Raw genomic sequence first — 23,366 nt, forward strand, 5'->3', positions numbered from 1 at the left:
GTGCACATGTCCAGATTCCTACAGCCACTCAACCTGGATCTAGAAAGCCTTTTGGCTCCACAGGTTCCTCTGAAATTAGAGAGGAGAAGCAATTACAATGGACCCTCTAGGATGGCTCTATCCAACCCAAAACTTCTTCAGGATTTTCAAAATATTTTATGACTGAATACCTCAGCCTTTCTTTTCTTCTCTCCTTTCATTCTTTCACAAACACAGGCAGAACTTTTTGGCAACTATAGAAATCCCTCCACCCAGCCCAAGGAAGTCTAGACTCTGTGGAGTTGGAATGTGCCTTATTGATCTGTCAAGGCATTATATCTGACCACTAGATTCACATGTACTCTTCTGAGATTAGCTAAATTTCTCTGTTAATAGGCAATTTCACAGACCCAGGTGTCCAAAGATAACAGGAAAAGTTAAGAAAACTGAGTTCAGCTAACTGATCTGTGACTGCTGAGAGCTTGTAAAGCTTTTAAAATGGGCTGTGAGTGCAAGCAATTGGTGAGGAGCTGAGGCAGCCCAGGTCTCTCAGGATACAATCCTTACACCTCTGTACAGTCGATTATGTGTCACTCACTGCAGTAACCTGGTACTATTTGCTTGGCCTTTGCTCTTTGGCTGAAGGCAGGGGGTAAGTCCATCACCAGCTGTCCTGTACTTCCACGTGAAATTGCTGCATAAAGATGCATGAGGAGCTGCAGGGCTGAGCAAAATAACTTCACTTCCTGTGGTGAAGCCTACAGGCTGAATTTCAGGGAATGACTGACATTTCCAGCAGCTCTCTGAGATCTCTGGGGATCCCTGGAAGCAAAGGCGTGCTGAGCCATATGCCTCTCCAGGAAGTGGCCCAGGTCATGGTCTGTTAAAGAGAGAACCATTGTCCATTGTGATTACCTACGCTCTCAGCTGCACTTTGGAAACTGGCAGGAGTGAAAATGTCAAGCATGAGTGCTGATGGGGAAACAGATGCCTCTCTCCATTTAAATATAAGTTCATGGTCCCTGTGGGAGGGCAACACATGAATCTCTCAGCAACACTTGCATCCAGAGATGGACCTTGAACTAGGATCTGAGCAGGACCTCCTGAGGATGCTGAGGAGCAGCAGAAAGCCCAGCCAGTCTCAGGGTTAGGCACTCCATGAGCTCCCCCAGGCCAGGATGCCTGACTCTATGGTGCTGGCAAGCTGTGCCTGTGCAACAGTGGAAAGGTGTGCCCACAGCTGTGTATGAGCTACCTGGGAGTCACAGCAAGGCAGGGTTCAGTGACAGCCAAGCACCAGTGAGTTCCTGCATGGGTTTTGCAGCTGGCTTGGAGCCTTGTTGCCAGGTATGGCAGTGCCTGAGCTACCTAATTTCACTCTGATGAAGTTTGAGTTTTGCCTTTTTTTTTCTTTTATATGTTCCCTGTATTCTTCACACATATACTTGTAACTCTGTCACCTATTGTATTGGTAGCTAGTGTTCCCAGTACTTTTCCATGGCCTTTCCTTAAGCAGAAAAACAAAACACATTCCAGAGCTCCGAGCCCTGGGAAGTGCAAGGCCCTGCACTATCTTGGCTCTTCCTGGGAACCAAGGCTGACAACAACTCCTGGAGATGCATTCTCATGGGCAAAGCACAGCTCGTGCTGAAGGGGGGTATGCAGAGAAGGGCCTTGACCTGGTGGGGAATTGTATCACCACTTGTCCTCCTAATCAGTGCCTTTTATCAATTATGCAAATTTCCTAAAACCTATAAAAATCAACACACCCCTGGAGGTGGTGGGCTTTTGCGGACATTTTTCCATAACTGCCTCTGAAGGCCTTCAAATAAAGATCCCTTTTCATATTACCTCCTTACTAAAATTATCTTGAGTTTCATTTCCAGATTGGGAAAAAGGCAACAACTCCAGCTGAGGATGCGTGTACGAAATACAGTGATGCCTTTGGGACACACCCCCCTACATGGCTGGGTGCTGCAGTGCCCATGCTGCAAATTTCTCCTCTGGGGTCAAATAGGAGGCAAATGCCCTTGATTACATCACAGATTCACAGATCCAAAGAATTTGTCAAGCCCAAGCTGAAGTCCAGGGTTGTACAGCTCCATCTGCCCTTTTATTCTCCAGGGAATCTGTTTGTCTCTAACTCACTGACTCTGAAAAGTTTCCAAAACATATTTCTTGGCACTGCATGGATCTTCCCACCAGAAGGTCATTATCTTTTCATAAGAATAAAGGGAGGCACAAAACTCCCTAATTCCTTGGCAAATAAACAGGCCCCCATCAGACATGTACTCTTTTTAAGGCCAGAAAGAAAGGCAAAGAAAAAGCTGTTAAAGCTGGTTTTTTTATTTTTTTCATCAAATTACAGGACTATTTGTCCCCCAGGTCTCCTTTCCTCGTCAGCAGAAGCTCAGAATGGTGGCTAAAGCAAAGGAGGAGGTTGTCTAAGTGGGAGGATGGTCTTTACAATGTCCTGTCTTGTGCATCTTGTTCATGCTCCTGGGGTCAGGCTGACCTCTGCAATTGCCTCTTTAGGTCAAATGGGGAGGAACCACTGGACACTGGGTTTTTCCCTTTACTCTTTGTAATGTGAGGCCTGGCCAATTTCTAAAGCTCATCTGGGAGTTTTACAGCAGGCACTGAGGACGCTGGGGCTGCCTGTGGTTGCTACTGCTCTCTTCCTGTGGCACACAAAAGCTGTGGCTTTTGTTCTCTGCTGTTGGTCTCGAGCTTGTTACAGAGCCCTGGGGAGCATTCTGTGGCCACAGGCTGTGGGGTGGATGCTCTGGAAACCTGTCAGAACTAACCATCTTCCTGTGCTTGTGGTTGACTGAGCTTGTCCTGGGACCTTTCTAATTCCAGCTTTGCTGTCTGGCAGGGCTCCTGCCAAAATGCAGACCACAGCATTTCAGCCAGTAATTCCCAGCAAAAGGAATTACTCTTTGGTCTAGCAACAATCCTGGAGAGCCCTGGCATAAGGACTTCAAGTGAGTGCATCCTTGCACCATGTATTTTTCCTTCTTCCCTTATTCATTAAGAAGATGAGAAGCACAGGGTGATGGAGATCAGCCTTTCTCCCACTGCCTAGGGGAAAGCAAGGTAGAAGCCCTGTCCTCTTGGGCAAGGGGAGAGGGCTGCCCTGTGCCAAGGGATTGGCGGGCTTGTTCAGTACAGCTGGTCCCAAATGTTGTAGGTGGGATCCTGGACAGGATATTAATGCCATCATTGCATGCAAGCCTTCTAGGAACTCGGGCCAGGTGCTGACACCCAGTTTTCCTTCCTGCTGGGAGCTCTGTAGAGTCCCTATCTGCATGAGGCACAGGAGCCTGTTGTAGGTGTGGCATATTGCATATTTTGCACCCACCAGTTCATCTGTGCTTCCTCCTGCTTCCTCATTTCCATGCTTCCCCAGGAACAGAAGACTTAGAAAGAGGGACATGTGAATCCCTGCCAAACAGAGACCCAGCAAGTGCTATTTAATGCCCCACTGTACCCGCCCTAGCCTTCCTTCCTCCTCTGCTCTTCAGATCCCGCTCGCTGTGAAGGCGTGGAGGTTATGCAGGCTGCCGTCCCACACAGTTCATCCCTGCAATCCTCTCCGATGTACTGACAGGATCTGACATCCACCTGCTGAGGGCTTGCCCCAGTGGGCAGCAGAAGTGGAAAGGAGCAGCACCTCATGGTGTTCACACAGGAACTGGCAACAACAGAATGCAGGGGAATTCAGGATTAGGCGTCTGCAGCTCTGATTTTAACTCTCTCTAGAAGGTGTTGCTACATGAGCTGGAACCTGCTGACTGAATGAGAGGATAGGAAGATTTGCCCACTGTTGTGTGAACAGAAGATAGGTAAGAATTGAGAGAAAAAATAGACTAGGAAGAGAAAAGCTGAATACTTCTTTTTTTTTTTTTTTTTTTTTTTTCCACATTTGACCCTTCAGCTGTCTTTGTGTCACTCCAATTGTCTTGTGTGATTGTTAGGTGTGTTTTTATGAGAAAAGCTTGCATCATTGTCTGAAATAGCCTAAATAAAGGCTGGTAAAAGCTTGCCATTGTCCAGTTAAACAATAAAAAGCCCAGATGGTTGAAAAAAGATCTGTACTTACATAGACTTAAAGATGAGGCTTTATTCTGCAGAATCAAGCTCTGTTCCCAATAAAGCCCAGAGTCTTTGGGAGTCAGTGTTACTCCACATATCTGCTTTTTTTGAGAGCAAATAATTTCACTGTTGGTCCTTTCAGAAAAGATGCTGGAGGTAGGTGATATGTCCTCCTCTTTCTGATAGTGGTTCCTGTCATCTCCATCAGAGCTAGAGATATCAGTGCTACTGACACAGGCTGAGAACCAAGGCCACTCTGGCTTATCTACACAGCTTTGGTCAGGCAGTATTTTTGGAGACCAATGGCTCTTGGTTCTTGCTAGACCAGGTACTGAAAAAGTGTTAGGAAAGACCCCTTGGAGATGGCTCCCTGCCAGCACTGCATTGCTTTTACAGCCATGTGGGTGCTCCAGGGACCTTACAGCCTCACATCTGTGTCAGCAGAAAGGACAGCTAGCCATGTGGCCAATGTACCTGCTGCCTCTGGTTCCACTTGGGTTCCATCTCCATGTGTGTGGCCTCTGGTAATCAGGAAATCTTGTTCCTTGTTCCTTTGGTAGGCATGTGCATTGCCTCTCATAGGGCAAAAGCCCTCCAGAAAATGGAGATGAATGGAGGCCTGGGAAAGGGGTCTTTGGCAGTACCCCTTGTGCTGCCAAAATGACATCCTAGTGTCACACCGTAGTTTTGCTGATTTTTTTTCTGGAGTGGCTGCGGATGCTGAAAAACAATGAGATGCTTTCTTTGGGGAGCTACCTACAGGATTCCCACAAAGCAACCACTGGGAAGTGGAGTGGGAGGCAGAATGGCAGGCAATACCTGCACACAGAGCACCTAGACATAAACACTTGAAGTGTCCTCCAGTAAATTCAATAGAAACACTCCTGTATGGGCTCACATGTGACCCCCACCAAATCCAGGAGAGCTGGGAATGCACAGCTCTGGGATCAGTACTTGTGGATCCCCTGCTTTGGGACGCCGCCTAATGGCGGTAGCCTGGGGACCCTGACAGCTCTGAGCAATTGCTGTGCGCTGGCTGTGCTCCCAGCCAAAGGATTAGCAACAACAAAATGACACTAGACTTATTAATTAAATTAAGGTCCTTTGATAGTTTTGGGGCAGGATTTTCCAAAGTGCTCAGCCTTGCCCTAGCTGTGCTCTCACCAAAGGTAGTCAGGTATCGTACTGGCACTTCCAAGTAGAGCAAAAGCCTTCAGAGAACTTACCTTCATCCTGAAACCCTTTAGCAGACATCATGTGAAAATGCAGTGGATTTTGGATTCCAATGCAACTCATGAAATATCTGCAGCTGCACAGGCTCTATTTGCTTCCCTGCATGAAGCAAAGTCAGTTTTGGGGCACACCTGGACAGGAGAAACCTAGGAATAGCAGAGGACTTGGGGTGCTCCCGAGATAGCTGCTGCTCCAGGAAGGGGAGATAAGAGAGATGCTCTAGTTTTATGATATGCTGCATACAAAATGTTCTAAGGGTGTGTATGACATTAAAGATCTCTTCATGCCTGCATCCTGTCCCTCTTCCAGTTTGCTTAATCCTGTCCTGCCTTTTTGAAATGTCACCTGCCATCTCAGTCAATGCACAGGCCCTCCTCACTTCCTATTCCAAATTGTTCCAGAGCCTTGCTATCCCCTGGTAAAGTGAGACTGCAGTTTGTACTAAACATGTGGAGTACCTTCCTTCCCTGTCATTTATTCCATGAGCAAAAGGTCAAAGCTATCACTTCTGTGACTGGGTAGGAGGGATAGTTGTGAGTTGAGTCATCCCAGAGGCTCAGGGTGCCCCATAGATCCACTATTGTCTCGGAAGAGCGGTGAAATCCAGGCCAGTAACCTCACCCCATGCAGCTTTTCCAGTGCTGTTGATATTTAAGATGAATGATCATTATTTCAGAAAAGAGGAGGTGATACCTACCCCCTCTGTTTATCAGGAAAGCTTGCATTAAAAAGCCAGAGGCAACTGGGAGTTTTTCCTGAACTGGGAGCAGTTTTTCAAAATTGCAGCTGAATTCTTCTCTGCCCTGCCTGCCATGTCAGGGCACCCCATTGAATTAATTGGTTTCCAGGGTCGAATCTGGCCTGGCAGCCTTCACACAAAGGCTATGGAGAAAACTGAGCTGCCCCCTTTTTTAAGACTCTCACAATACAGGATCTTGATGAAGTTAACAGCTGGCAAATGCAGAACGTGGAAAAAGAAATACTGCTTCAGGCAGCAGTGTCATTGTAACCCTTGGAATCCAGGGCTGTGGGAGGCTCTTGCACAGAGATGTTTGTTCAAGGACAGCAGCACAACAAATGCGACAGTCAGTAACAAAAGCTCAGAGAGGAAAGCAAGACCCAGCAGGGAACAGGGAGGAATTGCCTTTCAAGCATGGCACTGAGTGACCAGACAGGTAATTTGGGAGGTTGTATTTCTCTAAGTATTCGGCAAATCTCTGGGAATGGGAGGCACTGCAAAATTGTCATTTTATAGTTTTGTACAATGCATCTGGTCAAAATCTGGAGAGCTTTAGTTTCCAGAGCCAAAAAGAGAACATAGGCAAATTTCTGATCCTTTTCATCTTCTGGTAGAGATTTCCATCACACATGCAACGAATCCTACTGGCTCAAACCCCCCTGACAATGAATGTCCTCATATTTAGGTTGTTTCAGCTAAATATGCAGCTAAATATCTAAATAGCAAGACAAGGCTTATGTGGTTACATTTCTTTCCATGCATTTGTCTCTCAGGCTTGTCCCTTCCCACAAGAAACTTCGAGCCCACTGACTAAAGTGTCCAAAGTTTAGACAGGGTAGAGATCAATTACATTCCTATCATTTTAATGGAAAATGATGTTTGCTCTGAAGGCAGTGAGTGTCCTATGGCATACTTACAATCAGTGCTTTTGGTGAAGAAAAAGTGTGATTTCAATGCTATCTGCGCAGTTCTGGCTGCTGGCTGGGTGTGGTCAGGGTCCACCTGGCCCACATGCAGTGTGGGATCGAGCAGAGCCCTGCTGCCCCAGGGCCTCTCAGTGGTTGGTGTACATGCAAGATGCTGCACAGGGGCTTGAGCTCAGTGCTTGAGTGTGGAGGGGAAATTGAAGCATTTTGGATCTGGGAGAGATCAAAGAGAGGTTGAGAAGAGGTTGCTTCAGGGAAAAGGTATGGCCGCAAGGCATTAACCAGTGGGAAACTGGATTATGTCGCTGCTCAGAGTGACTTGCTTTCTTTTCTGGATAACACAAGTCTCAAAAATGTTTCCTGTGCAGGGTGGTTTGTTTCCTAACATGTATATAACTCTTGATACCAAAGGGGAATTTGTGTGAGTGCCATAATCTTTGCTCTTTGCAGCATTATATTTAATCACAAGACCTGATATAGATGGCCAATGTCTGGAATGAATGGGACACCATTTCAGCTCACTGGTAATTTTAGTGGCTGTTACTTCACCTGTTCAAGTGCCCTTTTGTTGTACAGTTTAATTCTGATTTTAAAGATGCTTCCCATCTATAATACATCAATTTCAGTAAAATTATCCCTGTGCTACACCAGGGACTCAGGCTCAGTATTTAGACCATTCACTTTAAACTCATCTCAGTAGAAACCATGTATAAATTCCACTGAGTGTGTGGACTCTTGCCTTGGGTCAGTGGTTGTTGCCTACACACAAAGTAGGCAGGAGGCCTTAACTTTCTGAGTAGGGAGCATTTTGTGTTCACCATAGGTAGATGCAAATAACAGATCATGGCAGGCAGAAGTCAGACTCAGATCCGATACCTTTACTAAATGCACGATTGCTATTTTACAGGACGCATCATACAGCACTACACCAAGAACAAGAAACGTGCATTGAGCGTCCAGAACCTCAGATGAGTTATTTTTTGGAACTCAGTCACCAAGTTATATGCTGCTGTCTTGGGTAAGGGCACAGTGGGTATTCCAAGAAGTGCCTTGGGGTCATTAGTCTCACTGGAATATGTGCATAACTGAGTTAAGTGCACAACCAGCTTGGAGCTCTTGGTAGGCAGGTATCAGTGCTAAGATGCCCGATGGGTGGGAAGAATGATGCGCAGAACTCCACGATATCAGAAGGCTAATTAATTACTTTATTATACTATATTATATTATAACTATATTACACTACATTATACTAACAAGAACTATCACTAACTAACTCAAAAACCCATGACTCTCTGCTCGAGAGTCCCAACACACACACACACACACACACACACACACACACACGCACGTGGATCCAATTGGTCAATGAATCCAAAACACCATCTCCAGAATCCAATAAAGCAATCACCTCGGGTAAATAATCTCCAGAACACATTCCACATGGGCACAAACACAGGAACAGCAAATGAGATAGGAATTGTTTTGATCATTCTTTTCTCTGGTTCTCTCACATCTTCTCTCAGGAGAATCCTGAGAAAGCTAAATCTCTCTCTGTTCAGAGGGCATGTGAATATCACTCAATAGGTACTTGAGAAGTCACAGCTCACTAGGAATCTGCTGCTTCTTGGAAACTGCAAAGAGATTGAACTTGCAAGCTTAAAGACGGGATATTTTAGTTGCTCTCACTGCAAAATCTACAAATGAATACTTATTTCTTGCCTGAAAAGGGAGAACCGAGCTGGGTTTTGGATGTGCCACATAACACAGTGGGACTTAGAGAAAGGCTAGTTACTCCATGTGCACAGCACAGTGCAGTGCAGCAGCAGGGTCCTGTGAGCAGTGTGTCCCAGTTAGTTACACCTTGCTTTGCTGCAGGACTGTTTTGGTCCAGGCGCAGGTCGGCACTTGTGTAGCCATACCTCCTCCTTGGGGATGTGGTGTCACCTTCCAGAGAGCATTTGAGGGAGGGAGGGAGGGAGGGAGGTGAGGATAAAGGCAACCCTTCGAGCCCCTAAGATATTGCTGTTTGCTTTGGGTTGTGCCACTTGTCTGAGAGACAACAAAAGTAATGCATACAGCACTTAACTGCCTTAAACACGGCTCATGTTGAGTGCTCTGCTGAGCATCCCAACAGCATGAGATTTGCCAGGGAGCCTGCAATTGTATAAAATTTCGTTTTTTGTAGAAACCAGATAGAAATGGGTAATTACTCACAGAAGGTGGTCATAATTGCCTTCACTAACAAGTAAGGGCAGAAACAGTTGCCTTTAGCCCTACTTTAAAAGGACAAAGCAAAGAGCACTTGGCAGGAGGAATTTCCCATAAAGAAGAGGTGTTTGGTATTTGACAGGGTAATTGAATGTTTAGAGGAACATGCTGACATGAAAATACACTTTCTTTTGTGTGGCTCAGGAAGACCAATCTTTGTCAACAGCCTGAGACACAGGATGGAGGGCTGTCAGGGGCCGGACAAATAATGTGATGTAGACAAAGTTCTCATTTTCCTTCACATGATCTCTGAAGGGCCTTGCAATTCATTGTGCAGCCACCCTCGCTGTTAGTAGAGCACAGAGTGAAAGAAGCACATGGGACAGGAGAAGGGGATTTTTGCTGTCAGGACAGACATGGAGCTGTCAGAGGAGACCTCCCTCAGGCCACCAAGGGAGTGGTGGAGCTGGCCTCTTCAGGACATGTCTGTTCCCTTCAGGCAAAAAAGAAAGTTTTGAAAAGGGGGGCTTTTAAATCATGGTCTTGCTCCACTCCCTACTCCCCTTCTCTCTCAGTTCCCCTTCATCTCATATCCTGTGGATTGAGGATACAGCATTTAGATAAAACACCCCAAATTTGTCTCTTTGCAGCAGGTCTTTCAGATGTTGCCTCTTCTCACTGCTCAGCCAGTTCAGGGTGCTTACATAAAGGGTCTGCTAGCTGTGGAGTGAAGTTATTTCTTCCCATCCTTCTTTTGTTTTGAATTTTGCATGGACAGGGACTATGTTGTCAACCCATTAATTGTCACAAAGTTAATGGCTTGGATCTACAGGCCGTGGACTTAAATTTCTGGGAATGAGATTTACTGCAGACTATCACATGAGGATACTGTGACAATCTAGCTGAGGTTTAAGAAGAGCAATCCTATTAGCTTGAATTGCCGATAGGGATCAAAGCTCTCTTTCCTCTTACACAAATGCCTAGGAAGCAAACTGATCACTGTCCAGGTCTATCAGACCATGAAACTAGATTAGCAAACTGGAGCCTCTGTGACCAAATGACAGAGCAGCTGAGGCTGCTGTGCATAGAGGAAGAGAGAGAATTGGGGAGATTATGCAAATACGTGGCAAATAATGCAATTTATAGGATATAATTAAATAAAAGTGAAGGTACAACAGCACTACCAGCTGAGTACAAACTCACTTTCACTGTAGCAAAGGACACATTCAATGTCATGGCCAAGAGAACCATCTCAGAGATGAACAGCAACCAAAAATTTATCTTCATAGCTACAAGCTTGTTTAAAGTGCCTGGACACCTTTTTGTGGTGCACACGGAGAAGAATGTAGATCCTTTTCTCCAAGTATGTGCCATACACACTTTGAAATAGCTGGCCTTTTATTAGGGTTTAGGAAATAAACTGAGCTGGAGAGAGGAGAAAGAATGGTGATTGATGGTGATATGATAGGTACTAGTCACATCACTAAAACGACTCTAATGGTCTGAGGCATTGTTAGGGCTATGGGAACAGGGCTTTCTGGTGCTGTGCAAGCAAAAAAACCCCATGGGTTCTGTGCCAACAAATATTCTTGTCTAGTCCCACACACCTTGAAGGATGTTCAGGCTGATAGCTGGCTGTGGCTTATGTAGAAAAAATGATGACTTGCATCCCCTTGGAGTGGGACAGGTATCTGGCATTCAGCTCTCCTGCCCCTGACTTAAAATTGATTTACAAAAAATCATAATACAGAATTTAGTCCTATGGCAAATTAAGTGTATCATAAAGAGCCAAAGCCCTGTGTCTCCTCTCGGGGGAAAAGTCAGGGGCAAATTGTCCTGCTGGCCCCCTCACCTCCTGAGATTGCAGTGGGCCATAAGTTTGGCAAGGACCTAACAGGCTTCAGCAGTCAGCTAGCACCACTTTGTCCCTCTATGGACCAGACTAGGTCTGGAAGTGGGGATTAGCTAATAAAGTAATGCCATTTTTTGGCTAACTGTCCACATTGACAGGTAGTGTTTGGGTATCTGTGTATAATTAGCCAAACGATGTGCATTTAATTTGTTGGGTAGATGCTCTGAGGTTAAAACCAACCCTGATCATCTTGTATTGATAAGTAGGATAGTCCTGGTAAATACCAGCAGAGTATTCTCAAGATGTCTATACTTCACTCTGCAAGGCAGAAGTTTGCCCTGTGCTGCCCATTATTCCTCCTTGCAGACTTACCATAGACTACTGATTTTGATAAAAACTTCAGCTCTTATTAGTCTTTCAAATGCACTGTCTTTGCACTGAAACACACAGAATGTGCTTTAAAATGGGTGAAAAGTCTTACACAGTTTTGGTCCCTTGAATCAGCCTAGCAGTATGATTGACAGATCACAGGCATTTCTCCTTGGCAAGACAGTTTGTTCACTTGATAATTCACCAGAGCTGGAATTTCCTTCCCTCGCGGGTCTGCCCACAGCCCAACCTTGCAGCCACAGCATGTGCTGTTAGCAAAGGGAACTTTGCTCCTCATTTTGCTGCTGCCTTTTGATGTTTCTTACTCTGAGCCAAGAATATGAACTCTTTGGTACACACAGAAATGGGGGACGTACTCCGAGGAAACTATACGTAAAAGTTGGCGGCCACGACAACCATATGTAGAATTGATAGTCAATACCTTATTGATTGCAACTTATATGACAAGTCCCCAAATAGAGTTACTAAGATTTTCCAGTACAGTGGTTGTTAGACTGTTTTTCTTTCCCCTTTTTTGTTTTGATTTGCTTCTGATCTAATCGTGACTGGAAGTAAGCCTTATTCACAGCTCTGGCAGCAATTCCTGCCCACAAGTTTTGGGAAGTTCACTCTGTAATCTCAATATGGATTTGCCATTGATGGTCTTGCCTTGAAATGAATCTGAACTGGAACCCAAAATTCGAATGCCACATTACTGCATTAAGAGAAGGTTTTGATTTTAATGCTAACACAAATCTGTATTTCCGGACTTGACAAGAAAAAATCCAGTAGTAGTAAATAGTATCTGAAAAACCAGGAACAATAACAACATCAATAAAAGCAATAAAACCAATCATATCCACACATTAGAGCTCCTGTGCTCATAAAGAATGCATTTATGAGTGCTTTTATGAGTGCTTCATCTAAAATTGTTGCACATGCACTTTTGATGTGCAACACAGCATCAGCAGGATTCCAGTGGAATCTTTAGGGGAAAAGCAAAAAATAACATCAAATAGTGTCACAATTGAAACAGAGAGGAACATTCAAGCAACGTATAATTAACCCAGCTGGAATTTGGTCAGGATATCCAGGTTAACACCTCATTCAGTTAGTGGGCTGTGTAGTAAATTGTTGAATATTGTTGTTTAAAAGTCAAATAATTTACTGAGCTCTTTTCATGTGTGGAATATACAAGAAGGTCAACTGCCTTTTTAACATCTGGTAGCAGAACCCTGGTGATTTACCTGCACTCTGGTGATTGTAGATAGCCAAATGATGGATGGCTTTGCTAGAAAGCTCACTCTGTTAACTCATACAAGCCCATAAGGAGTCTGATAACTCTGCTTTGAGGAAACATTAAAGGCTTTGTCTGTAGCTTGTGTAGATTGACAAAGTACCATAGATGTCAGTGGGACTCTGCTGATTTATATGTGCTTTGGACATATCTCTAAACCAGAAGGCCATTCATTACTTATTCTTGCTTCAAGGAAAAAAAATTTAAAAAAAAAGGGAGATAAGAAAAATATTAAGTACCTTCATTAATTACTTAGAAACTAGTAAAAATTTCTAATAAGAAAATTAGAAAACATTTTACTTGGATTTTCAAATTACTGTTCAAACCAAATCTAGGATTTTTGGACATAGCCTGGATGAGGAGAAGACTGGATGAGATGATGCCACCTTAATTTAATTGCTTTGCTGCCCAACACTGGTGTCTGTAGGAAAGCCAACAGGAAAATTACAGAAATAGCAAGCAGAGCAGTAGATGGTCTTGAGGATCAGAAAACTGATTAGGGGCTAAATTTTCCCTCAGCCTAATGAAGCCATGCATTAAAAGAAAGACTGCCTGCACCTCCCTATCCCTTTTTGGTTTCCTACATCTCATGTCAATTGAAGCACAGCCTAGCCACACCAGTTGTGCTGATCCTGGGGAGCTGACCTTCCTCTCTTATAGGGGTGTCTCTTTGATCAGCATTTGTGTACTCTGAGAGACTCTGAGTGCATTGACTGACAAGAACTAGTTTTTCGGTCTGGCTGGCAAGAGGAAGCTAATATGGTTAGGGAAAAGGAAGGCGAGTTCACTCTGTTTTCTGCCTTATCAGCAAAACTGTCAGCTTGCAGTCACAGCATGGCAGCTGATGGAAACTGAAGACAGGAAGGGTATGGCATTGCCTAATTTCTTCCCTATCCATAGGCTGAACCTGTAGGAGTGGCAGTTAAAAAATTCATCTTATGGCTTAAGTATGCTTCAGTTTCATGCCAGGCTTTAGTAAGCTCAACACTCAACTGTAATTCTCTACTGAGGCTGACTTGGAGGCAGTGTGGAGGGGATGAGGGTCCAACAGACCGAGGGCAGTAGCTTTACTGCACAATCCCCCTGGATTACTCTTGTTTTCCACATATCTCAGGATGACCAGAGGATGCTCAGCCTCCACTGATTTGCTGTCTTGGCAGATATCAAGCAGAGCACAAACTATGCTGTATGTTGCAAGGAAGCTAGCAGTGGATGAATGAGGGCAATGTTTGCAGTCAGGACTTTCCTTTACAAACACTGAATCACGCTGTTGTGAAACCAGGACCGAGTGATTAATGACTCACTGTTGGCAACACACACTGCCCTATCAGTAGGCTCTGTTCAGGGGATGTGGGGGCTGCTGTTTGATATCATCTCTGAGCTCCCAGCTCCCAGCATGCTAATGAGTAATGCACACTGTGGCCCGTATTGATCTGTGATTTGGTTATTCACGAGGCTCTGCACAAAAACACCCGCATTGCTGGAAGTCCTGTTATTCTCCAACACAAAGATGTTGCTTTGGGGATGCTTAAAAACATCTCTCTTATTTGACTGTGATGTTTTCAGCTTGAATCTCTTTATTTTGAGGATGTTTTTTTCAGTATGAATGTTTGTAATAATAAAATGCAAAACTTCATTCATAAGGGACAGTAGAAACATGCTTAGATGATTGAAAGAAATGAGAGTGAGACAGAAATCCTTGGGCCAGTGGTTCAAAGTCAGTGCCTGCTGGCTATGAGGTAGGGGAACATCCCCTCTCTGGGTGCAGGTGATTATATCATATGACCCAATGCAGAGGCTGCAGTGGACCTGCCTGTTGGTAGTGCTGTGAATGGGTTCATTGCCAGGCTCAAAAAAGAGAGGAAAAATGTTCTTTTCAGTGAAAGGGCACCAAGCTGCTTTCTGTTTCTAAGCTATGGCACTGACTAACTTCCCAAAGACTCCCTTCAGGATGTGAGGAAAGGGTTGAGAGCGGTGTTACAGGAGGTCTCCAAACCTAACTTGAGAGGATAAACCAGCACTGCATCCACTTTTTACTGAGACTCAGCACAAGAGCTGAAGTCCCAGAAAGTTTATAGCCTGATGTGTCCTCTCAGGGTGAAGAGAGGTGTTCACAGATGAGCAATGAAGCATAGGGAGGGTTGGCCTGCCTCTGCCAGCTGTCTGGGATCAAACAGGAGACTTCAGTCACCAGTTGCTGCTGCTGGGTCTGTAAGTACCAGATCCCAAGCTCACTGCAAGTCTCCCACTAAGTTGGGCAGACATCAGGCTGTGAATAAGCACCGTGCTCTCTCAAACAGACTGAATGGAATTTGAAAGATGGGAGATAAGAGCTCTTCCCAAGACAGGGCAGGAACAGACGGCCTGGTTTCCTTCACAGCAAAGTTCTGCACTTGTCAAAAGGCTCAGTATTTGCACCAAGGATGGGCAAAGCAAACACACAGGAGTACCTTTCTGCAATGACAGAGGTTAGAGTATCGTCGCAGACCAAGCTGTAGGGATGTGACAATCCTGTCTTTTCATTAAATAGCTGCAAGTTGGTTTAAGAGGGACAAGCTTCACTTTTCAACAAATAATGTAGCTTAATTAATCAAGGAGAAGACATAGGCATTCAAGCTCTGAAGTAGTTTTTCTCTGACAACTGTCCCCATCCTGTGAGTCTGTGTCATGTGGTAGTATAAGTATGGACTAAACTGCACTTAAGACTGAGTAAACAATATGATTTCAAGAGAGATTGGGAAAAGGAGCATGGAAATTGAAAGAAGCCCAAAAATATTTTCTGAATCCCCACCCCAGTCACACTGTGGGAGGAACTTGACATTGCCATAAATAAAAATGCATGTTAAAAACCTTTCCATCGTTCCTGCAGAGCATTCTCACGGGGCCCAAGATGCCTGTTGATAGCCAAGAATGTATTACACTGAAGGATCACAGGTTCTGGAAAATCCTATCAAATTTTATGGAAGATGATAACATTCTTGCCAGCTTAATGAACCTTCACTTCAAGGCTCTTAGGAGTGGTACATCCACTACTGAAATATATGGATGGTGCATGCAACCTTGCAGGAGAGATAAAGCCCTGCAGCAGCCCTGTGGTGTTAGCCAAGATAAACTATGTTCCATCTCCAACAACCACACACCAATACTGGCTCCTGACATGTTCCTAAAAATAGCCTGAGCCTCTACAGAAACCTACTGCCTTCAGCCCCAGCCTGCTCTGTAGGGTTTTCCTGAAAGGCTGTATGGCTTTACTAATAAGGCAAACCCCAGATTAACCCCCATTCTCAGATTTTTCCTTTAAAAAGCCCCCACAATTAGCTTGGGAAAGCAGGCAGCAAAAGAATGGCTGTCTCAAACCTCCACACTGCCCAGAGGTCAGTGCCCAAGCCATGGGTTCGCTTGTTTTCCTCAGGAACACGAAGGCTCTGGGAAGGGGAGCTTTGGCACGGAGCTGTTTTGGGAAGAGGTGAATATGGCTGTGAAGCCAGGCACCTCGGGAGGGGAAGCAGGACCAGACAAAGGTAGGCGCCTCAGCAAGCACAGCGTGTGGCCCTGGGAAGAGCCCATGGAGAGGGGACATTTGGGTGGGGGGCTTGGCCAAGAGAGCAGGGGAAGCTGGGAACAGAGAAACCCTCTCCTGTGACTTGACTCCTGCTGTGTAACACAGGACTTTGTTTCTCCTTTGTAAATAAACAAAGCTGCTTGCAAGAAACTACCTAAGCCCTGCACTGACTTATCTTCCTGACTGGAACTACTGACAAGACTGGGGATTTTAGACAGCCCCATGGGTGGAAAACTAACATCAGGGTTTTGTGTAGACAACCCAGCAATACATTAAAGACAGGTATTTAAGGGATTTGTGGCAGAAGTGGACAGAAGACACGGATGGTGGGGGGCGGGGGGGAGGTAATATTCAGTAGAATTCACATGATCCTCTTCCTTCTTGAAGAAATGGTATCTGATGTAAATAAATTCAAATAGGATTTTTCCCAGTTTCAGTTCCTGACTGTAAGTACAGAGTACAAGCAAATTCTTCTGCTGCCTCTTTTTTTTTTTTTTTTTTTTTTTTTTGTGTGTGTGTGTGTGTGTGTGTGTGTGTGTGCGTGCACCAAATTAATGGGGAAGTGTTTGTGTTTCTTTAAGTAGCTAGGAGGTTGGTTACCACCGGCTTCCTTAATCCAGGTACCTTGTTATCTTAATTAAAAACCAAAATCAGCTTTGATCTCCCTACAACTTCATTGCATAACCAGCTTCATTTACTATTGTTTAAGCTCAGTTTGCTTTCCATGATGAAAAGAATTTGTATTTCACACTGAGCAGGAAGTCCTACTTAAATGTTTCCTGGTTTTGATCTCCTTAAAGGGAATTAAATTATGTTCCTGGTTTAAAAAAATGCACGGCAAACAGATTACTGAGTGACCAGATTCGCCAAGCCATGAGCCAACAGGGCAGCAGGCTGGACACATGGAGGGTGAAGTTGCTCCATTTTCTTGCTTCAAATGTAAAAAGGACTATCGAGATGGTTCCAATCCGGTTTTGGACCCCCTTTTGTTGCAGTTTTGTGCTGCCTTTCCAGACTGGCTTCTCACATCAGTTGAAGTGGACCTTTTCACCTTCTCACCCTGTTCCCTTGCACGGGGCACACAAGCAGGGTTAGGGACAGCTGCTCTGGCCACTAGATGGGGTGTGGGAAGCCGCAACCACCCCTTCCTTCTTCCTGACAAAACAAGGCTCAGGGGACTCTTTTGACTCCTTTGGTTGCTGTAGCACTGAAGCTGTTGGGAACAGCCAGGCTGGAGTAGCCCAGGAGCTATGCCTGGGAGCTGTGCTGCAGAGCTCTGATCTGGCCAGAAAGGATGTCCCATCCCTTGCTGTCCCCCTGCATGTGCAGAGCACCAGGCTCTGTTGGCTGCCGTGCCTTGGTGGCACAGCCAGGTCCCTGATAAAACCTGTGCAAAGACATCTGCTGCTTTCTGCGGGAGTCTGAAGGGAGCAAGGGAGTTTGCCCCTGATGACACAGGGAAAAGCTTTCTATGTTGCTGAGTGGCATTTTAGATCATTTAAGAACATTGATCTTTGCCCTGCTCTCCAAACATACTCCAGACTGTATCCCAGAGCTTATGTTTCATTTTGCATGGGATCTGGGGAGATTTACTTGTTGCCAGGTAGCCACACTCAGCATGGCAAAGCCCAGGAGAGCACATGGGACTAACATATTTTCTCACTATGCATACTGTATAAATCCAAGCACTCAGCTGCCTGTTTTGGACAGCAGAGGGGATCGAATTGCTTTCATTCTCTTCCCTCTTTGCCCTGAGGCAGGTGAGAATCAGCTTTTGTGACTCTGGGAGATACCTCTGGTTTCCTGCTGCTCCCTGGCAGGAGCTTTTGGCATTTGTGGGGGTGACCCAGGAAACGCTGGTGCAGGGGGAAGGGAAACTCAACTCTCCGGGTCTGAAGTGTTCTTGCTTCTCATCTTACTGCTCAAAGGAAGCAGGAAAGAAAATGTTGACACATTTTCCCCACCAGTTGCCCCACATTAAAACAGTTATCTGCTTAAATGGTTAGAGTGAGGCTGAAATTTGCACTGGGTTGTCTCCAAGTTAATCCTCTGTGTCTCCATCAATTGGTGTCACAGGAGTTAACCAGAAGCCAGAAAGAGACAGCAGGTAAAATTCAGCCACTTAAAATGGAAGTCAAACAAACGTCTCTTTTGAGTGTGTTATAATTTTACAGGGTTTGCTTCCTTGATACCCTCCCCTGCTTAGTTTGTGATAATCTTTGCCTGCTGTTCCCTCTTTTATCCCATCAGCAGCTTGGCCCACACAGTTTTCCCTGAAAGGACTTTGTTTATGGCTGTACATTTTATTATCTCTTTCTTCCCTGCAAACCCCCCATTTCCATGCTGTTTAACATGCTGCTGGAACAGCAGCACTCCTGAGGTAGCTCTGGCAGGTGGGAGCTCTTGGAGATGCTCCGGGTCACACAGTGAGCCTCCTGAGATGTATTGGTGCCTGACTGAGCTTCAGGGGGCCAACAAAGCCCCAGGCCCATTCACAGAGCAAGTTCTTCCTTGAATCACTGCTTGATATTGCAGGCTGTTTGACCTTGGGACAATTAATAGGGAGTAACAAGGTCCTGGGTGACCCTGGGCAGTGTCCAGGCCATTGCCTAGTCCTGGTTGAGCCCTCATTTTGACTGGTGTGGCTGCTCCCTGCCTTATTCTAGGGACACCCGGCAAGTCCTAAAGCCCCATGCAATTGCCCTGAGAGCTTATCCCTGAAACCAGCCCTAAGCACAATTGGGTGTAGGGCTGGGCCCTTAGGGGCAAACACTTGGCTGCTGTCACCCTCCTGTGATGAATTTAGATGATGTGACTGCATGCTTTAATCTCGTGAGAGGAGTAGAGTCCAGCCTGCCTGAAAGAGTGAATTTTTTGGCTAAATGGGGCAGGAAAGGCAAGAGCACATAGAGCACTTATGTCTGCCTGTACAGCCTACACAGATGCTATGGGCCAGCTGGACAGGGCTGCACACAAATAAGAAATGTACACAGATATCTACCTGGCTCACAGACCCAGACAAGTATCTGCACGTACGAGCCCATGTGTGTACAGCAGACTGATTCCAAGCCAAACACAAATTATTCCACCAACTCCAATGGGACACAATTTGTTTGTGCAGTTTCAGAGGCCAGTCTGAAAACTTGGAAAGAATATTTTCCAGGCATTTGACCAGTTTCTGGGTAATCTGAAAAATGGTATCTTTTACAGAGATTTATATAGCTATAGACACACCCTCACATGTGCACACGTATGTATCTGATTGCTTTTAGCTGGCTTTTTTATTTGTTTTACCCCCATCTTACTCTAATTGTAAACTCACTCTGGAATGTGAGGATTAAGGAAAGTTAACCTGAGTTTCTCAGAGTGGAGTTTTTGGCCTACAAAATTAAAAGGAACCATTTTTGGGGAAGGGAGGATATATTTTTCTTCCTACATACACTTAGCATCAGCAGTCTTTAGTTCCACTTAAATGTAAAGGAAACATTAGCAAGGAGGGAAGTGCCTTGCATTTTTTTGAAGTGTATTATTAAACTATAACAAAAATCAGGCAAAAGTTTGCATTGCAACCCACTGAAAGATCCATGTCTTTTGGACTGTTCTTGGCAGGAAAGAATAATTTCTTCCATATGCTTGGGGTAACTCCATTGTGCAAGGGCTGCTGAGGTGGTGGCTCACATTCTTTGCGTTTGTTTTCTTGTGGGGTGGCAAATTGCCCTGCATCTGAAGGCAGCTCACTGTCACTTGGAGGCTGGAGCATGTGGCTGGTGCCAGCAACCCTCTTGTTGCCACCTGAACTGGGCATTGAAAGGGCATCCAAGTGGCTGCTTGCAGGGTGCAAGGCAGGCATCCTCACTCCCCACAAGGTTCCTGTGCCTCGGGTTGGCAGTGTGTGTGTGCCTGGGTGGGGTGCTCTTGGTGCTGTACATATTAGGTTTTTCTCCTCACCCTAATCTGGCTGGCCTGTGCTCTCTGGCAATGGAAAACAGCAGAGGTCCTTTGAAGCAGGGCAGATTTTCATCAGCAAGGAGGCTGCCCTCCCAAGGTAATGTGGCAAAAATCAAATAATGTGGCAGCCATCAAAGGGTCCGTATGGGCAAGTGGTTTACCTTGCTCACCTCACCTGCAGTTATCAAAGCAAGCAGGACATGACTGTGCTGTGCACCCCTGTTGGAAATACCAGAATAAAATCAAGGCTTCTGGAGACAGCTCCTCAAAAGGGGAGATTTGAAAGAACTTGTGTGCTCCCCTCCAGATGATTTTATCTCTGACTCACCACATGAAAACGCAAGATACCATCGGAAAGAATCCTTCCTTCTCTCCATGAGCTGTTTGCTTGTTTGTTTCTATGTGAATGGGGTTAGGTCAGGGTTAGGGTTGGCCTGGTAACGGAGGCCACCGTGCTCCACAGTGTCCCCTCCCCTTGCCCAAGTGCACAAAAAAGGTAAATTTAGGTCTTTGCTCATCCTTCTACTCGCGTGTTAGCGCTAACACAGTCATCTTGGCTCAAAAGCTGAGATATTAAAAAAGTTGATTGTAGGAAGAAAGCACATCTTAATGGATTGACCAGTGACTTAGAGGTCAGGCACTGAACTTCCAGCTGTGGCTGCTCATGGCTGACAGTTCCCACCCTCTGACACGACACTTGGGAGCTGAGAAAGCCCTGCTGAGCATGGCAGCACCTGGGCACGGTGTTGAACACAGGGCAGCCTGCTGGCCTCAGTGCTGCTGCCCCTGACTGATGAGCCACAGCCCAGCAAAGATCTCTGCCAGTACAGTCAGTTGTTTGAGCTAAAGCAGTGAAAATAGGAAGGGAGTAGCATATGAGAAATAGCTTTAAAAAATGAATCAGCTTTAAATACATCTTACCAGGGGTTTGATAAAGAAAAACAATTAAATATATTGGGTGAGTTCAAATCAATAAAAATACTGAAAAGGGTATTTTCCTTTCCCCCTCACCTTTGTGTTTATTTCCCTCTTTTGCATTTCCCCAGCTCCGTCTGGCAGAGTGAAAAAGTAGATAAGTGACACAAGGAGAAAAAGAAGGCACAAAGGATGCAAAATAAGAATTTTTTAGTAGGAGAAAGCACCTAAAAACTGGGGAGAGAGAATTTACCAGAATTTGTTGTTTTAAAATAAGCACTGTTTATAATGGGGGGAAAAAAAAAGAAAATAATAAAAGCCCATTCATATCAAATAGCTGTAGCCACAAAATGAGATAGCAGAGCTGTGGTTTGGCTTCACTCAATACCTTGTATGCCCAGAAGCACATTCCTGGGGGTGACAAGGAGGAATTCTTCGCCCAGAAGCATTTGAAGGTACCTGAGGAAGTCAGAGCTGGTGGGGAAATTGTGAACACTGAGTCTTTCATGCCTGCACCCAGGGCTTCAGACATGCACTCAACAAGACTGCAGGAACTCGTGGGATGCCGTTCTGAATGCAGTGCCATAACACAACACTCATTTCAGGCAGTGTTTGCACGTGAATAGTGGGTAGGTCTGTGACCCCTCTCCTGGGAGGCAACCAAGCAGGGCTAAATGCCTGCATCCTCTGGGAGGATGGAGAGGATTTGGTGACCTCCTCCGGGCACAATGACAGATAACCTCCTTCAGCCCAAGGAGAGCCACTGCTAAGTCTCACTGTCACAGCACGCCACCGAGCCATGGGCAGCCCATCCTGCTGATAGCAGAGCCACACAATGGCCAGTTCATTGCTTCAGCACAAGCGTCTAACAAAAGCTAGAGCCAAATAAATTAAAGCATTAGGATCTCATTTTCTACAGCATTAACACTATGATGAATGTGAAATCTAATCCCTGCTGGCATCATCAATACCAAAGATGACAGTGCTGTGTGTCAAGAGGTGTTGTCAGAATCCCTCAGGAATTGTGTGCAGTGATCAGAAAACCTCGTGTCTCTTTCCCCCTCCTCGCCAGCTGTCTCTGCTTACAGGAGGCCACCTCATTTCCCACCAGTGAAGGACCAACAGTACAATGGCAGGCACATGCTGAAGATGGAAGCAAAGATTTTTCTTCAAAATTATTTTGGGAGCGAGCTGTTACTTGGAAGCAGAGAGAGAAGCTCATGTTAGAATAGCTGCTCCAAGAACAGTAACTGTGCCTGGATGAATTTATAATAGCCACTTTAGCTGGTGCCAGGAAGATACTGAACTTCAGTGAGTCATTTTTCCACAGCCGTGAATAGGTTAGGATGAACTTCAGGTATGTACTTTGTTTTCTGTGATATAACAACCACAGCAAAGCTTTGAATCCCTCCAGTTTTATCCACAGGGAGTGGCTATGCCCAACTTTCTTGGGTGGTTTTACTTAAAACTTTCTGTATTCTGCACAGGAAAAGCTAAGAGATGTTATCTGGAAAAGCATTGGGTTTAGGTTTTCTGTCTCTCAACACCTTCACACCCAAATTTCACTCTGGTCTAAGAAAAAGCCTTGTCATTGACAAGGAGTAGAGACACTGGACAGCTTCAAGGAGTTGGAACCTGCAGAACTGTAGATGCTACAGAGCCTAGTGGCCAGCTCTGCTGCCTGTATCAAAGCCTTCTCGCAACCCTTTTTTCTAGCTGGAAATTCCCCCATACAGGTGCACTCTGTGGCTCCGGATCTTCTCCTGTCTTTATGCCTTTTCCCATGTGCTTCCTTCAGCTTGGAGTTACCCTTTCCTCCATTTCAAGAGAAATTCACTAATCTCAAAGTGCACCCCAATTTCCTTTTCTTCCCTTTGCTTTTTGAACCTTACTTTTTATTCCTGTTCTACCCCTCTTCTTTTCTTTCTCTTTCAGGAACACAAAGTTTCAGGCAACACTTGATTTTTTGGGTATTGTCTTGGAGGTGTGGACCACCACCACCACCTGATAGCTTTGGAGGTGGCTGTCCCCTTTTTCTCTTATGTTTCTGTTACATCCTCTGGGCTTTGCTAAAGGTCACCAAAACTTCTGCAGGCATGGGGGAGTAGAACAGCCCCTGAAACTTTGGAAGCAGTGTGTCAAAATGAGTCAAAGCTGTGCTTTAATACCCAAACAGTACTGCCTAACTGAGCATAATAGTTTGCAAACCCTGACAAGCAGACCATTATGGGAGCAAAAAT

The 23,366-nt window shown here is 45.3% G+C and overlaps 1 long non-coding RNA gene across 1 annotated transcript in view; it reads left to right on the plus strand.

The window, feature by feature from the left end:
• The first annotated feature begins 6,056 nt into the window (after window positions 1-6,056).
• The window catches only part of LOC132324933 (uncharacterized), a 56,122-nt gene continuing 38,812 nt past the window's right edge, over window positions 6,057-23,366 (plus strand). The window contains exons 1-2 of the long non-coding RNA XR_009485776.1: window positions 6,057-6,485; window positions 7,883-7,993. This is a non-coding gene — a long non-coding RNA (uncharacterized LOC132324933). The remainder of the gene's footprint in view (window positions 6,486-7,882; window positions 7,994-23,366) is intronic.

This window comes from Haemorhous mexicanus, chromosome 3, assembly GCF_027477595.1.
Source record: "Haemorhous mexicanus isolate bHaeMex1 chromosome 3, bHaeMex1.pri, whole genome shotgun sequence".
NCBI lineage: Eukaryota > Metazoa > Chordata > Aves > Passeriformes > Fringillidae > Haemorhous > Haemorhous mexicanus.